Raw genomic sequence first — 19,074 nt, 5'->3', positions numbered from 1 at the left:
TAATCTCATTTTAAACTAAGTCTTGCTTCTATCCTCTTATTTTCATTCCTTTCTCTAATTCATTTCATTGCCAGCACCCAGTTGTCTAATATTTTAAGCAAACAGCTATATCACATCACATTTCTTGGAAATAATTATCTTTGTCTAGCTTGTGTTACCTCTAATTTGTGGAAAGAGGAGAGAGTAGGGGTTTTATGATGCAGATTACTCAAGTATAGTAAATTCAACTATAGTAATTAAATTTCTATTTAATTCAGTGTGTTATAAAGGAATAGCTGATGCAAGTGTATTCTATCTATGGCTGTGCTGTGCTGTGCTTAGTCGTGTTTGACTCTTTGGAACCCCATGGACTGTAGCCCACCAGGCTCCTCTTCCATGGGGATTCTCCAAGAAAGAATACTAGAGTGGGTAGCCTATCCCTTCTCCAGGGGATCTTCCTGACCCAGGAATCAAACCGGGGTCTCCTGTACTGCAGACAGATTCCTTACCAGCTGAGCTACCAAGGTAGCCCCTGTCTATGGCTCTCTCCCTACCATCTATCTATCTGTAATACCTGAGAACTACTGAGATTAGTATAACCTCAGATTATAAATCAATATAAGACTCTATTCATTAGTGTTTTGTTGGTTTTGGTACACTCTGTCTATAAATTCATCATAAGGTTTTGAAATATGAATGAGAAAAAAAGGAGGAGGCATTTTCAAAGTTACTGTCTATCTGTTTTACCTAGTAGTGGCAGCAACTTAAATCATCTCCAGAGAAGATGGTTTCTGAGTCTTTTAAGTATATAAAGTAGGTGCACTTCCAAATGTCTTTAGAGAGACTGTAAAGTCCTGGTAACCTGAATATAATCCCAAGTATTCCATTTTGGTCATGTAGATTGTTGTACATGCTTGAGATTATGCAGAATTATGTAGTTTTCTTTTTCTTTTTTTTGTAGCTTTCTTTTTGAAAGGAAGATGTAGTGGGGAAAATAATGTCCTGGGTGCAGACAAATGGCAAAGTGTTTTAACAGATTATGAAAATAGTGATGCTTTAGGAGTACGGGGAAATAGCACTATGACATGGACACTGCAGTCGCAATGGAGGCTTTAAGTTAGGAAGAAATTGGCTGAGGGGAATTAGAACTGCAGAGGAAATATATTGCAGGCCCTCCTAATAGGTAAACTGTAACATAAAGCACCCTTCTGAGTACATGTATAAATAACAGTAAAATCCTAGAGGTGAAGAGATTTGGATGAGTCTCGAGGAGTTCACTGGTAGAGTTTAGAGCTGTGCTGTTCAAAAGAGATTTTGGTAATAATGGAACAGCTCAGTTCAGTTCAGTCGCTCAGTTGTATCCAACTCTTTGTGACCCCATGGACTGCAGCATGATAGGACTATCTGTCCATCACCAACTCACGGAGTTTACTCAAATGCATGTTCATTGAGTTGGTGATGCCATCCAACCATCTCATCCTCTGCCGTCCCCTTCTCCTACCACCTTCAATCATTCCCAGCATCAGGGTCTTTTCAAATGAGTCTGCTCTTCGCATCAGGTGGCCAAAGTATTGGAGTTTCAGCTTCAACATCAGTCCTTCCAATGAACACCCAGGACTGATTTACTTTAGGATGGATTGGTTGGATCTCCTTGCAATCCAAGGGACTCTCAAGAGTCTTCTCCAACACCACAGTTCAAAAGCATTAATTCTTCAGCACTCAGCTTTCTTTATAGTCCAACTCTCACATCTATACATGTACTGGAAAAACCATAGCCTTGACTAGACGGACCTTTGTTGACAAAGTAATGTCTCTGCTTTTTAATATGCTGTCTAGGTTGGCCATAACTTTCCTTCCAAAGAGTAAGCGTCTTTTAATTTCATGGCTGCAGTCACCATCTGCAATGATTATGGAGCCCAAGAAAATAAAGTGTCTCACTGTTTCCACTATTTCCCCATCTATTTGCCATGAAGTGATGGGCCCAGGTGCCATGATCTTAGCTTTCTGAATGTTGAGCTTTAAACCAACTTTTTCACTCTCTTTTTCACTTTCATCAAGAGGCTCCTTAGTTCTTCTTTGCTTTCTGCCATAAGGATGGTGTCATCTGCATATCTGAGGTTATTGATATTTCTGAGGTTATATTTGGAATAGTAGAATGGATAAAAATAATGGAAAAGACTAGATCTATACTGTCCAATGCAATCTGGTAAACACTAGACACTGGTGGCTATTGAACACTTGAAATATGCCTGGTGTGATTGAGAAAAAAATTTTCAAAATTTGACTTAATTTTAATTACTTAAATTTAAGTAGCCACACTTGGCTAATTGTTATTTATTGGACAGCACAGGCCTAGAATATAAAAAAATAACTAAGACATCATATACTTAAAAATAGTAGAAATATGAACATTTCAATTACACACCTAAGACTACTGAGTCATAAATTGAACTGAAGATGCATCTTTATAGTATAGTTATTGGGGAAAAATCTTTTTAAATATGTCATTTACCACTGCATGTTAAAAAAATTCAAAATCTTTAGCTGAATATAGGAAGCTCTCCAAAATTCACTCCCAAGTCACTGTTCCAACCTTAAATCCAGCAATCTTTTAATACAAAACCCCTGTTGATGAAGCCACTCTGTACTATCTGCCATTTCCAAATAAATGAAGAAAGTGCAGTTTAGAGAGATTAGATTACTTATCCCCAGGTTGCAAAGGTGATAGATGTTCAACTCTAGGCAGTATGATCCAGAGCTCTTGCTTATCACTATACCAGTTTCTTTATTTTCAAAATAAACATAATAATAGCATTGACTCCATAAGATTGCTTGAAGATTAATGAAATATTCATATGACAAGCTTGACTTTCACCTAATACAAAGCAAGTTCTCAATGAAAATTAGCTATCATTGTTGATGCTACATTGGCATTGTGGCTTACAATCATTATTACTTGCATCACATAGAATGAAACAAAGGAAATGATTTTTCTTGTTTAAGTCCAATAAACTATTTTTGCTTTTGATGTATATTATCTTGATGAGCATTATAGCATTTACAGAGATTTCAAATAAAAGTTAGTTCATGGATTAGTTTTATATCACTCTGCAAAAGTTCTACCATCCCAAAGCCACCCGAATTACAAAGAAATGAAATGGCCTAGCAAAGTGCTACAGTGCTGAAATAATATAGTTTCAAAATGTACACTTGTGCATAAACAAACAAAAAAAAGAATCAAAAACTAAAAACCATAAAAAACCCAGAATAAATGAAAAATAGTCACTGAAAGACATAGTGGACTATAAACAAAAAATGAGTCTCAAGCAAGATCATTCCTCATGCCTTTTTATCATGGAAAAGACAAAAATGTGAAAAGGAGACAATGAAATGGAATTGCAAGAAGCCAGACAAGTAAGGCTATTCAGCTTGTATCTCCGTCAGAGATGCAATAGCCTAAATATGCTCTTGAGTATGCACAGTAAAGTTATTATTTGCTTTTTGAACGTATGTGGCTCTGGCCATAAGAAAATGCAACATAAAAATAGAATTTATTATGAAATATAATTTAAGAATGCTGTCATCAGTTTGGAAATATATCATTAAAATTTTTCCTACTAAAAAGAAGGGATTTAAGAAAAAATGTAGTTTCCATTGAGATTTTTGTGCTCATGGGATTTATTCAGAAGGCAAACGTTTATAAAAAATGAAAATATAAAAAGAGAACATGCACGTTAATAGTTTCTAATATTCATTAATTATTTTGAATGCTCCATATGTATCTTAGAAAACTGAGGCACTGCTTATGAGATTGTGCTATATGAATATTGATTGTTTTAATAGTAGAATATAAAATCTAAAAATATGATGCTTGGTAGGTAAAATTTATGAAATAAAGAATAAATCTATAATATAAATAAAATCTAAAAACAAGATGCCTTTCATGCATGTCATGATTTATTTCCTGAAAACTTCTACTTCTTTACCAACTGGTATAAGGAATTTTATTTCTCCCAGATTGCAAGAAAAATAAACCAGATATTGTTAAGGCTTTCATAGCTAGACAGAAAATTCAATGAACTCATTTGAGTCAAAGTTAAACAATTGGATGAAATTTTTTATGTTAATGTTACTTTTATATTCTTCTAGATATTATAGAATACTATTTTATGGATCTGATTGCAGTAGATTCTTGAATAAATAATATCAGAGGAATGATTTGATCTTCATGTTATTTTACAAACTTTTATTATGTAAGGGATTGAATTAAATCAAGATAATACTTTGTATAATATTAATTGGCTTTCTTGTACTTTCATTTGTAATTTTAAAAAATAGGAACACCGCATGAAGTTGGTTTAATAGTATAGCATTGTAAAGTAAAAGGAATGAAAAGAATCCTTCTTTGGGAGAATTTCAATTTCTATATATTATTTAAAAGTTTGAAGCTATCTGACTTTTTTCTTTGTGACCTTATTTCTGATTTTGCAAAATCTTTTCCCAAGTCTTCCATAAAGCCTCTCAAGATAAATCAAAGGATAACCTAAAGTTAAGAAGTCAGTGCTTTTGACCTTTGGACTCCTGAAACTGTAAATATAAGAAATTTGTTACACTGATGAATTTAGATCAGGTCAAAAAGGTAAGGTAGCTGAATGTGTTTATTTTTCTTTACAGTTGTGATATAGTTGAATGTTTTTTTTTCTTTAAGCTCTTTGCTTCTATCACATCTTATCAGTTGAGAGGATTCAGGATTTTTAGTACTGAGGGTCAGACACTAGTAAGCACTAAGAGTCTTTATTTAACTAAAACAGGGAAAGGAGAAAATATCCAATTTAATTCAGACATTTGTGACCTCAACTTACATCCTCATTTTTATGCTCAGTTCAAATGTGTTGAATCTAAAATCAGAACAATATATTTTGTTCTGCTCTAGATTAACATAAATTGGGCTGGACATGATTTGTAATAGTTTTTAATATGTGTCTCATATCAGCCTACCTCCTGTTAATAGGTTAGTAAGCTTCTATTTCTCTTTACCATGGTAACCAATAAACACTACCTGTTATAAGAATATAGTACTAATACAAGGCAACCTGCCTTTCGTGCTCATGATAAAAAATTTCTAATATGAACATGTTGTGTACAAAATCAACCCTTCCATTCTAGGGGAAAAAGGGAGGAAAGATGATAAATTGGTGCATAGAAGTCTTTGTGGCACTAAATGACTCAAAGTAATGAGATATTATAATTCAGGACACAATAATAGCCCAACTGTTTGAAATGTCATAATATACTATATTAAACTTTTTAGTATCTGCTATTGGTTTGGATATTATCTAAGATTCAGAGTTAGCATTCACAAGGAAGCACCCAAGCATACAGATCTAAATAAATAAATAAACTGCAATAGTACAAGTTGATTTCCCAAGGATGCAAAGAGAATAATTTTCTACAGATGAAGCATACCTTTATGTACTCTATTGAAAATTAGGCATAGTGTTATACATTCATAATATGTCTTGTAACTCCTCAAGTACAAAGAGTGGGTTAGAGCTAAAGTGTAAATCATATGCTTGTTTTTGGATTGCTTTATCTAATCCTTTATACATATATTAGTCCCATTGTAAAACAGAGATGTGATTTTCCTTTCAGAAGTCTAACTAAATCTTCATATTATGCAAATACACATCTGTTCAGAAAACAAAGCTAAAGAAACAATCCACATTTACTACAAAACAAAAAGATTTCAAGGATATTGGAGTATAATTTTGTTTTTGCTTTGTTTGTTTCAGTTGCCTCAAGGTCTAACAGTGATGTACTTTACTACTGCGCTCCAAACCACCACAACAAAATTCCTTTAGACTGTATCAATCACAGTTTGAGCAACATACTTAAAGATAGCTATTTTAAACCAACAAACCTCAAAGGCAAACTAATTAAATATATTTTACATATCAGTAACCTGTAAAAAGGGAAATCTAATATAAAATACAATCTTGAATACACAAGATCAAATGATATCAAATGATTTTATCAATTCTTAATCCCATCAACAGTGGGTTCAACTATAAATGTTATTCATCAATAGGGTTATTTAAAATGAGACCCCTAAAATATTCCACTTTGAGCTTGTTTAGATTTGGCAAATGTTTAATTTCTTGACTTCACCCTCCTCCTCATGTTTTTTCACTTGAGTAATTTAGTTTAGTGAGAGGCACTTTGATCAATCAACATATACATAATTCCTACTACTGTAAGGCATTATATGTAATGAAGACAAAGTAAATAATTTTATTAATGAGTCTAAACAAGGGAAAAGAAGATACTTGGAGAATAACATGTACCTGGAAAATGAGTAACAGGAGAGCTTTAGAGTGTGTAATCATATTCCCTTTGGGGATATTTTTCTAATAAAGAAATATTGTGTTTTCTTTTCAAAAGATAACCTCTTTATTAAAGGAATTAATTTGTTCCTGAGATCAATTAAGAAGGCAGTTTTATGGATTTAATCAATTGTGTTCTCTATCATTCATTCAACAAGTATTTATCAAACATTGCACTGTGCTAATATTTAATTTTATCTTTCAAATTTTAGCACAATTATTCAGCTTGGTATGAAATGTTATTGTTATAAAAGATATTTGTAGTGAAATCTACTCTAAAAACTGAATTTCCTGAATATGTCAAGAAAATTACCACATTCTTTGATTTTCAGAAAGATCAGAAACCTCAGTACAAGCAGACTGTTTCTACCACATGCCCAGCAAAAGGTTCTAACTACTAAATTCCACTATATATTCAAGATCCACTTTTAAGAAGAGGCAATACAAAAAAAATCTGGGGCTTATAAAATATTAGGAGTTAATTGTGCATATTATAGAAAGGTATTTTAATTTTACAAAATTGTAGTATAAGACTTATATGTACTACTTACTGAATAAATGTATTGTATTATTATTCTCCCTTTCAGTATTAAAACTTAAGCAAGACACCAATATCTAAACTTAGATGAAACCCAGACTAACTTCCTGAACCATGCAATAAATATTTAAATGTTCTTTACAGTGTTCATTTAACTTTAGTTTTTTAAAACACTTTTAGTGCAAGAGAGCATGTTTTGTTTTAGTTTGGTTTCAATTCTCTTAATTTTTTCAATCTACTGGGCATTGTTCAGCAGCATTAAGTACAACAAGATTAGGTCTTTGAGAAACACAAATATTTTTGCAACATTTTTTGCTAATGTCATTTTCATGAACAGCAACACCCTCTTTGATTTGGAAAGACATTTCTATTTTACACAAGGGCACATATACACACATATATTTCAATAAACAAGTATTTAAATAAAGACACAGAGACACAAAGATTGAGTTAGAGTATTAGGTTTCACATGCTCATGAGTTAGGACGTACTACACCTACAGCTTTAATAAGTAATGCATGTATCCGTAAGATTAAATCAGTCTTTGCAAACTGAGTAATTTACCAGCAAAAGTGACAGTAGCCATGACTGTCCAGTTTGTTTTAATCCCCTACTGGAACCACTAGGGGGATGTCTGTCCATGAATCTAAAGATCAACAATTGACTTGACTTTGGAAGACAAGTGAATTTTTAATTTCAATGGGTCAAAAATTCTCTACTGTAAATGATTTAGGAGTTTAGTCAAATGCATTCCAGATACTTCCTGGATAAAATGGCAGACCAGGCAGATTACCATGCACAGAAAAAAAATAGACTAATTGAAAAAAATAATTTTCATTTTAATAGGTATCTCAGTAGTAGTTACTCAGAAGAGACACATGTTTTATCTAATATAAAATAATCTATTCTATGGAAGAATATTGCACTTTCTTTATTGTATCCCCACAGAATTATGTGTATATTTTTAGGCACAAAAGACTACCTCTAGTTGATTTTCTTCTAGAGAGTTTGATTTGAAATAAAGTAATAATAAATATAAGCCATTTAGCATTGTTTTTGGATTTCAATTTAGAAATAGAATTAGCAAGATCAAGGTTGGTGCATGCTTAAAATACAGCAATAACAACCAACATTGCATCAAAATTATACTAGTTACTTTTCTGACTTTTTTCATCATTGTGTCTTAATAATTTATAATGAGTGCATTTTTCCTGATGACTTGCTTAGTCAAACACTTTTAATCATATCATTCTGTAAGTAGAGATTCTCACTTTAAGTATAGATATTTAAAAACAGTAATATCACTTCTTTATACTCTAGGTACCTATAGATCTTTGGATCAAAGTCTCAAAATTAATGCAATGGGACTGATTCTGAGAAGGGGTGAAATAAGAGATAGTAAGGCAAAAATACAGAAATTCCATTTTATTCTAGCTATTATGTGTGTGAAATTATAATTTGGAATTATTGGATTCAGTATCCTAACTAATGAAATATAGAATTTTTACCTTCCAATTAGGTTCCTATAACTTCTGCACTTCTAAAATATAAATATCTTAAGAATTTCTTCCTTAAGCATTGAGTACCACATAAGATGATGTTACTGTGTTTGCCTTAATCATAAAATATTGCTAAAGAAATTCATGTCATAAAATATAGTCTATCATTTCTCTTTTTACTTAGTCCACTGTTCTGTCATTAGTGAAGGATCAAGTCTTAATTTATTATGATTATCCTTCTGTTTGGTGAGGTTCCTTTAATCCTTCTTTAAGAATAGAAATGATAGCTTTAAGGGTAGAAATGATAGCAACACATTCTTATTATTCCTTCATTTAAGAATGTCTTTATTTTCTCTTCATATTTTAAGGATGTGTTATAGTTTTCTATTGATAGTTTTTTTCTAGGTCTTCTCCTGTATTATATTTTAGAAGTTCCTTAGTTTAGTTTTATATTTAGGTATGTATCCATTTTGAGTTAATTTCTGTGAAGGCTGTAAGGTCTATAGTTTGATCCATTTTTATACATGTGGGTGTCCAGTCATTATAGTTCAGTTCAGTCACTCAGTTGTGTCTGATTCTTTGCCATCTCATGATCAGCAGCATGCCAGGCCTCCCTGTCCATTACCAACTCCTGGAGTCTACACAAGCTCATGTCCATTGAGTCAGTGACGCCATCCAATCATCTCACCCTCTGTCATCCCCTTCTCCTCCGGCCCTCAATCTTTCCCAGCTTCAGGGTCTTTTCAAATGAGTCTGCTCTTTGTATCAGGTGGCCAAAGTATTGGAGTTTCAGCTTCAACATCAGTCCTTCCAATGAACACCCAGGACTGATCTCCTTTAGGATGGACTGGCTGGATCTCCTTGCAGTCTAAGGGATTCTCAAGAGTCTTCTCCAACACAACACTTCAAAAGCATCAATTCTTTGGCACTCTGCTTTCTTTATAGTCCAATTCTCACATCCATACATGACTACTGGAAAAAGCATAGCCTTGACTAGATGGACCTTTGTTGGCAAAGTAATGTCTATGCTTTCTATATGATATCTAGGTTGATCATAACTTTACTTCCAAGGAGTAAGCGTCTTTTAATTTCATGGCTGCAATCAACATCTGCAGTGATTTTGGAGGCCCCCAAAATAAAGTCAGCCACTGTTTCTCCATCTGTTTCCCATAAAATGATAAGACTGGATGCCATGATATTCGTTTTCTGAATGTTGAGCTTGAAGCCAACTTTTTCACTCTCCTCTTTTACTTTCATCAAGAGGCTTTTTAGTTCCTCTTCACTTTCTGCCATAAGGGTGGTGTTGTCTGCATAACTGAAGTTATTGATATTTTCCTGGCAATCTTGATTCCAGCTTGTGCTTCTTCCAGCCTAGCATTTCTGATGATGTACTCTGCATGTAAGTTAAATAAGCAGGATGACAATATACAGCCTTGATGTACTCCTTTTCCTATTTGGAAACCATCTGTTGTTCCATGTCCAGTTCTAACTGTTACTTCCTGACCTGCATACAGATTTCTCAAGAGGCAGGTTAGGTGGTCTGGTATTCCCATCTCTTTCAGAATTTTCCACCGTTTATTGTGATCCACACAGTCAAAGGCTTTGGCATAGTCAGTAAAGCAGAAGTAATTGATTTTCTGAAACTCTCTTGCTTTTTTGATGATCCAGAGGATGTTGGCAATCTGATCTCTGGTTCCTCTGCCTTTTCTAAAACCAGCTTGCGCATCTTAAAGTTCACAGCATACATATTGCTGAAGCCTGGATTGAAGAATTTTGAGCATTACTTTACTAGCATATGAGATGAGTGCAATTGTGTGGTAGTTTGAGCATTCTTTGGCATTGCCTTTCTTTGGGATTGGAATGAACACTGACCTTTTCCACTCCTGTGGCCGCTGCTGAGTTTTCCAAATTTGTTGACATATAGAGTGCAGCACTTTCACAGCATTATCTGTCATTATAGCACTATATATTGAAAAGACTATGCTTGTTTCATTGAATTGCCTTTGCTCATTTGTCAAAGATTGGTTGACTATATTAATATGGTTATATTTCTGCTCTCTCTGTTCTAACCCATTGATCTGTTTTTTTGTGTTCTTTTGCTAATACCACACTGTATTCTTTTGCTAATACCACAGGGCTTCCCTGGTGGCTTGAATTGTAAAGAATCTTCTGGCAATGTGGAAGACCTTGGTTCAATACCTGGGTCAGGAAGATCCCCTGGAGAAGGGAATGGCAACCCACTCCAGTGTTCCTACCTAGAGAATTCCATGAACACAGGCTACAGCCCATGGAGTCGCAAAAAGTCATGACTAAGTGACTAACGCAATTAATGTGTGTGTGTGTGTGTGTGTATATATATATATGTATATATAATACATACACACATATATGTGCTACGTGTGAACATACACACACATACATTTATACACACACACCATATCTTTATCCATTCATCTCTTATCAGACACTTAGGTTGCTGTCATATCTTGGCTGTTGTAAGTAATGCTTCTATGAACACTGGGGTGCATGTATCTTTTTGAGTTAGTGTTTTGTTTTCTTCAGATATATACCCGAGTGGAATTTCTCGATCATGTAGTAGCTCTATTTTTAGTTTTTGAAGAGCCCCCATAGTGTGCTCTGCAGTGACTGAACCAATTTACATTCCCATCAACTGTGTCCTAAGGTACCGTTTTCTCCATATGCTAGTGAACATTTATTATTTGTGGCCTTTTTGATGATAAACAGTCTGACAGATGTGAGGTGATATCTCATTGTTGCTTTGATTTGTGTTTCTCTGATGATTAGTGATATTTAGCATCTTTTCATATGCTTGTTGGCCATCTGTATGTCTTCTTAGGAAAAATGTCTATTCATGTCTTCTAGCGTGTGAACATGTTAACTGTTTAGTCACATCCGACTCTTTTGTGATACCATGGACTATAGACCACCAGGTTTCTCTGTCCATTGGATTTCCCAGGCAAGAATACTGGAGCAGGTTGCCCTTTCCTTCTCTGGAGGATCTTACCAACCCAGGAATCAAACCCAGGTCTTCTGCATTGCAGTCAGAATCTTTACAATCTGAGCTACCAGGGAAGCCTATTCAGGTCTTTTACCCATGTTTTAATCAGGTTTTGATTTTTTATTGAGTTGAATGAGATATTTATATATTTTAGGTATTAATCTATTATCAGTCATATCATTTGAAAATATTTTCTCCCATTTAGTAGATTGCCTTTTCACTTTATAGATTGTTTCCTTTGATATACAAGTTTTTAAGTTTAATTAGGTCCCATTTATTTTTGCTTTTGTTTCCTTTGCTTTAGGAGACAGATCTAAAGAAATATTGCTATAATTTACATCAAAGAGTGCTCATCCTATGATTTTTTTCAGGAGATTTATCTTTTTAGGTCTCACATTTATGTCTTTAATATAGTCTGAATTTTTTTTGTAAAAAAAAACTGTCCAAATTTCATTCTTTTACCTGTAGCTTTATGATTTTCATGGTACCACTTATTGAAGAAACTGTCTTTTCTCTGTTGTATATTCTTGCCTCCCGTACTGTAGATTAATTGAGCATAAGTGCATGGGTTTATTTCTCAGCTCTTTGTTCTTTTCCATTGATATATATGTCTATTTTTATTTTTTGCCAGTGCCATGTTGTGTAGATTAATATAATTAGTAGTAAAGTCTCAAGTCAGAGAGTATAATGTCTCCAACTTTATTCTTTTTTCTCAAGATTGCTATGGGTATGCAAGGTCTTTTGTGGTTCCATACAATTTTTAGGATTATTTGTTCTAGTACTGTGAAAAATGTCATGGGTATTTTGATAAGGATTGCATTCAGTCTGTACATCTGTTTGGGTAGCATGGATATTTTAGCAATATTAATTCTTCCAATCCATGAACACAGGATATCTTAATTTTCTTCATCAATATATTATAGTTTTCATAGTGTAGGTTTTTCAACCATTTGGTTAAGTTAGTTCCTAAGTAGATGTTGCATTTTTTAATTTCAAATTCCACTTGATCATTGCTGGCATATAGGAAAGTAAGTGATTTTTATATATTATCCTATATCCTGCAACTTTGCTATGATTACTTGTTAGTTCCAAGAGTATTTTTACTGATTCTTTTGGAATTTCTGTAGATGATCATACCATCTGCAAACAGACTATTTTATTTCTTTTTTCCTAACCTGAAAATATTTCATTTCCTTTTCTTGTTTTATTGCATGAGCTAGAACTGTCAGTATGATCTTGAAAAGTAATGGTGAGAGTACCTGATCTTAGTGGGAAAACTTTGTTTCTAACATTAAGTATTATGTTAACCATAGGATTTTTGTAGATTTTTGTTTTTATCAAAGAAAAGAAGTTCCCCTCTATTCCTAGTTTATATTTTATCCTGAATGGATATTGAATTTTTTCAAATGCTTTTTCTGCATCTGTTGATATATTCAAGTAATTTTTCTTTTTTAACTTATTGAAGTGATGGGTTACATCAATTGATTTTCCAGTGTTGGACCAGCTGTACATAACTAGAATAAATTTCACTTGATGTTGGTATATAATTCTTTGTATATATTGCTGGATGTAATTTGCTAATATTTTATTAAGGGATTTTATAGCTGTATTCATAAGAGATATTCATCTGTTGTTTTCGTTTTTTAATGTCTTTGTCTGGTCTTGGTATTAGGGTAATGCTGGCCTCATGGAATGAGTATTAAAATATTCCCTTTGCTTCTGTCCTCTATAGGAGATTGTCAAGATTTAATATAAATAATTTCTCCCTTAAATATACAGTAGAATTCACTGGTGAACCCATCTGGGCCTGATATTTTCTATTTAGGAAGTTTAATTATTGATTTGATTTCACTGATACAGGTCTATTCAGATTTTTCTGCTTCTTTTTGTGTTAGCTTTATCAAATTATATCTTTCAAGGAATTGGTCCATTTCATTAAATTTATCAAATTTATGCACATAGAATTATTTGTAGCATTCCTTTATTATCCTTTTAATGTCCATAGTATCTGTGGTGATATATCCTCTTTCATTTCTGATATTTGAAATTTTTGTCTTCTTTCTTGTTTTATTAGTCAGCCTCTCTAGATACTTCTCAATTTTGAGCTATTCAGAAAATGAACTTTGGCTTTCTTGATTTTCTCTACTCATGTTCTGTTTGCAACTACACTGACATTTAACTAAATCTTATTTCTTCACTTATATCTACTTTGGATTTAATTTGTTCTTTTTCTAGTTTCCTAAGGAAGAAGCTTATCTTATTGATTTTAGATCATTTTATCTTTTGTAATTTGTGCATTCAGTGCTATAAATTTCCTTCTAAGCTCTTCTTTTGGCTCATCCCACAAATTTTGGTAAATTATATTTCCATTTTCATTTCATTTTGGTTCAGTTCCGTTGCTCAGTAGTGTCCAACTCTTTGTGACCCCTTTGATTGCAGCACGCCAGGCCTCCCTGTCCATCACCAACTCCCAGAGTTTACTCAAATGCATGTCCACTGAGTCGGTGAGGCCATCCGACCATCTCATCCTCTGTTGTCCCCTTCTCCTCCCTCCCGCAATCTTTCCCAGCATCAGGGTCTTTCCAAATGAGTCAGTTCTTCACATCAGGTGGCCAAAGTATTGGAGTTTCAGTTTCAACATCAGTCCTTCCAATGAACACCCAGGACTGATCTCCTTTAGGATGGACTGGTTGGATCTCCTTGCAGTCCAAGGGACACTCAAGAGTCTTCTCCAACACCACAGTTCAAAAGCATCAATTCTTCAGTGCTCTGCTTTCTTTATAGTCCAATTCTCATATCCATACACGACCACTGGAAAAACCATAACTTTGACTAGATGGACCTTTGTTGGCAAAGTAATGTCTCTGCTTTTTAATATGCTGTCTAGGTTGGTCATAACTTTTTCCCAAGGAGCAAGCATCTTTTAATTTCAGGGTTACAGTCACCATCTGCAGTGATTTTGGAGCCAAAAAAAAATAAGTCTCTCACTGTTTCCATTTTTTCCCCATCTAATTGCCATGAAGTGATGGGACCAGATGCGTGATCTTAGTTTTCTGAATGTTGAGTTTTAAGCCAACTTTTTCACTCTCCTTTTTCACTTTCATCAAAAGACTCTTTAGTTCTTCACTTTCTGCCATAAGGGTGGTATCATCTGCATATCTGAGGCTATTGATATTTCTCCCGGCAATCTTCATTCCAGCTTGTCCTTCATCCAATCTGGCATTTCACATGATGTTCTCTGCATAGAAGTTAAATAAGTAGGGTGACAATATACAGTCTTGATGTATGCCTTTCCCTATTTGGAACCAGTCTGTTGTTCCATGTCCAGTTCTAACTGTTGCATTCAGTTAGATGTTAAATAAGTAGGGTGACAATCTGGCATTTTACATTCTGCATAGAAGTTAAATAAGTAGGGTGACAATATACAGTCTTGATGTATGCCTTTCCCTATTTGGAACCAGTCTGTTGTTCCATGTTCAGTTCTAACTGTTGACCTGCATTCAGATTTCTCAAGAGGCAGGTCAGGTGGTCTGGTATTCCCAGCTCTTGGGGAATTTTGCAGTTTGTTGTGATCCACACAGTCAAAGGCTTTGGCATAGTCAATAAAGTAGATGTTTTTCTGGAACGCACTTGTTTTTTTGATGATTCAGTGGATGTTAGCAATTTGATCTTTGGTTTCTCTGCCTTTTCTAAATCTAGCTTGAACATCTGGAATTTCACAGTTCACATATTGTTGAAGCCTGGCATGGAGAATTTTGAGCATTACTTAACTAGCATGTGAGATTAGCACAGTTGTGCAGTAGTTTGAGCATTCTTTGGCATTGCCTTTCTTTGAGATTGGAATGAAAACTGACCTTTTCCAGTCTTGTGGCCACTGCTGAGTTTTCCACATTTGCTGACATATTGAGTGCAGCACTTTCACAGCATCATCTTTCAGGATTTGAAATAGCTCAAGTGAAATTCTGTCACCTCCACTAGCTTTGTTCCTAGAGATGCTTCCTAAGGCCCACTTGACTTCGCATTCTAGGATGTCTGGCTGTAGATGAGTGATCACACCATCATGATTATCTGGGTTGTGAAGATCTTTTTTGTATAGTTCTTCTGTGTATTCTTGCCACCTCTCCTTAATATCTTCTGGGCTTCCCTTGTGGCTCAGCGGGTAAAGAAGCCACCTGCAATGCAGGAGACCTGGGTTTGACCCCTGGGCTGGGAAGATACCCTGGAGAAGGGAAAGGCTACCCACTCCAGTATTCTGGCCTGGAGAATTCCTTGGATTGTATAGTCCATGGGGTCACAAAGAGTTGGACACGACTGAGCGACTTTCACTTCATTTCTCCTTAATATCTTCTGCTTCTGTTAGTTCCATACCATTTCTGTCCTTTATTGAGACCATCTTTGCATGAAATATTCCCTTGGTATCTCTAATTTTCTTGAAGAGATCTCTAGTCTTTCCCATTCTATAATTTTCCTCTATTTCTTTGCATTGATCACTGAGGAAGGCTTTCTTATCTCTCCTTGCTTTTCTTTGAAACTCTGCATTCAAATGGGTGCATCTTTCTTTTTCTCCTTTGCCATTTACTTCCCTTCTTTTCACAGCTATTTGTAAGGCCTCCTCAGACAACCATTTTGCCTTTTTGTGTTTCTTTTCCATGGGAATGGTCTTGATCCCTGTTTCCTATACAATGTTACAAGCCTCTGTCCATAGTTCTTCAGGCACTCTATCAAATCTAATTCCTTGAATCTATTTCTCACTTCCACTGTATAATCATAAGGGATTTGAATAGTCTTGGGCTTCCCTCACAGCTCAGTTAGTAAAGAATCTGCCTGCAATGCAGGAGACCCCAGTTCAATTCCTGAGTTGGGAAGATCCGCTGGAGATGGGATAGGCTACCTGCCCCAGTATTCTTGGGCTTCCCTTGTGGGTCAACTGGTAAAGAATCTGCCCGCAATGCGGGAGACCTGGGTTCGATCGCTGGGTTGGGAAGATCCCTTGGAGAAGGGAAAGGCTACCTACTCCAGTATTCTGGCCTGGAGAGCCCCATGGATCAGTCCATGGGGTCGCAAGGAGTCGGACATGACTGAGTGACTTTCATTTTCACTCCACTTTCACTGAGTGGTCTAGTGGTTTTCCCTACTTTCTTTAGTTTCTAACTCATTGAAACTATGAGCCTTTTTCATTTAGTTCAAAATATTTTAAAATTTATCTTGAGATTTCTACTTTGTATGTGCTATGCTTAGTCACTCAGTCATGTCCAACTCTTTGCAACCCTTTGAACTGTAGCCCTCCAGGCTCCTCTGTCCATGGGGATTCTCCAGGCAAGCATACTGGAGTGGGTTGCCATGCCCTCCTACTGGGGGTTTTCCCAACCAGGGATGGAACCCAGGTCTCCCACATTGCAGGCAGATTCTTTACTGACTGAGCTACCAGGGAAGCCCAAGAATACTGAAGTGGGTAGCCTATCCCATATCCAGGGGATCTTCCTGGCCCAGAAGTAGAATTGGGGTCTCCTGCATTGCAGATGGATTTTTTTTACCAGTTGAGCTACCAGGAATATTTTAAAATTTATCTTGAGATTTCTTCTTTAGCCTGTGTGTTATTTAGAAGTGTGTTGTTTAATCCCTGTCTTTCTGTTTTTGATTTCTAGTTTAATTCCATGGTATTCTAAGTAGACATTGTTTAATTTCTACACTTTTAAATTCTTTAATGTGTAATGATGTTAAGTGCATACATATTAAGAATTGCTATATCTTTTTTGAGAACTGACCCCCTTTATCATTATGTAATGGTCCTCTTTGTCTTGATAACTTTCCTTGCCTTAAAGTCTGCTCTAAAATTAATATTTTTACTACAACTTTACTTGATTAGTGATAACATTTTATATATTTCTCTATCCACTTGCTTTCCATCTATATGCATTTATATTTAAAGTGGGTTTCTTAAAAAAATCAAGTTCATGTATATACAAAGAACAGATTGGTGACTACAGGAGGCAGGGGGTGTGAGAAATATAAATTTTTTTAAAATTTAGTTTAAATGGATTAACACATTTTAAAAATAAAGTGATTGTACCTAATGCCACTAACCTTTATACTTAAAATCATCAAGGTGGTAAATTTTATGTTGTGTGTATTTTACTATAATTTTTAATAAGAAACAGATCCCCAAATAATACATACAATAAAATTCCAGTTATATAAAATTCAAAACCAAGCAAACTTGCTTTCTTAGATTCCAAAATTGCAAAGAAATGTAAGAAAATGATTCTTAGAAAAGTCAAGATAAATGGATATTGGGGACAGGAATGTATGAGGTTGGGACTTCTGTGGTGCTGGCTGTATTTTGTTTATTGGTTTGAGTCGTTATGTGGATGTATTTTTATTACTCTCTTCAACTGTATACATATTTCAGATATTTATATATTTCACAGTTAAAAAGGGAACAAAAAAAGTTTAAAGCACTTAACTGCTATAGATTATTCAGTCACACAGTACCGTGTAAAGACCAACTGATGGTTTGCTGGAAACCTTTCAGCTTCCCACCAAACGGTGTTAAGATTTCTTCTTTTTGTTCTCCACGGTGGGTTTGGAATTGACTGCTCTTCAGCAGTCAGTATAATGCAGGGCTGGTCAGGCAGTGTGGGAGGAGGTACAAGAAGCTGCAGGGATCACCAAAAGACTGATTTTCAAATGGATCTGGGGCTTGACTTTGATTTTATACCTCTCATGGCACTACTACAGTCACAATTTTTCAGTTGTTAAAAAGCATCAGATAAGTTTTTTTAACATTAATAATTCAGTTCAGTGTGGAAAAGAAAGATATGCTTTAAAAATATCTAATTCAAAACTCTGCTTTAAAGTCATTCTCATGACTGACCAGGCATAGTTAGTATTATCACCTGGAAGAATTTGCTGGCCACTGACTATGTGCCTTATCTGAGATGAGTGCTGCAATTGCAGGGAAAAAAAGTCTTTAAAACAATTATTCATTAGTAACCAAGCAACTCTTCACATTCCAAGAACTTTGAGCGTGTATAAATAACTCCAGATTCACTTGAGTGCAGAAGACAAAAATAAAATATGGCCTGTGATTAGCTTTTAAGGAGATGGATATTCACCCCTGTGGTACAGGGGTTAGGAAGCACAATGGTAAATATCAAGGATTTGGAGGAGGTAATTGTCATAAAATATGGTGGAACAACAATAGAATAAGTAAATAAATCATGCTATAGTCATAGGGTGATTACTAATGAATGAATTACAGCTACACTTAACAATCAGGATGAACCAATGCTAAGGCAAAAACAAATCACAAAAGAATATAAACATCATTATGTTATTTGAAATTCATGTAAAGTTCACAAAGAAATAAACTGTTTTGTTTATCATTTAAAATGCATGGGGGAAATAATGAGAGTAGTGACCTACATAGCGAGAGAGGAAACAGTGGCCAGGAAAGGCAGACGCAAGTGCATACACACACACACATGCACGCAGACAAACCCACACTAAATAAATAAAGTGGGGTTTTTGTAGACAACATTTAGTTGAGTCTTGTTTTTTTTTTCTCTCTTGTTTTTTTTATTTCTAATTTCACTCTATTGTGATGTGGTATGATTTCAGCATTTTAAATAATTTGAGATGTGGAGTTTTTTTGTT

Source organism: Capricornis sumatraensis, chromosome X (genome assembly GCF_032405125.1).
Source record: "Capricornis sumatraensis isolate serow.1 chromosome X, serow.2, whole genome shotgun sequence".
Classification (NCBI taxonomy): Eukaryota; Metazoa; Chordata; class Mammalia; order Artiodactyla; family Bovidae; genus Capricornis; species Capricornis sumatraensis.
This window is presented reverse-complemented; position numbering follows the sequence as displayed.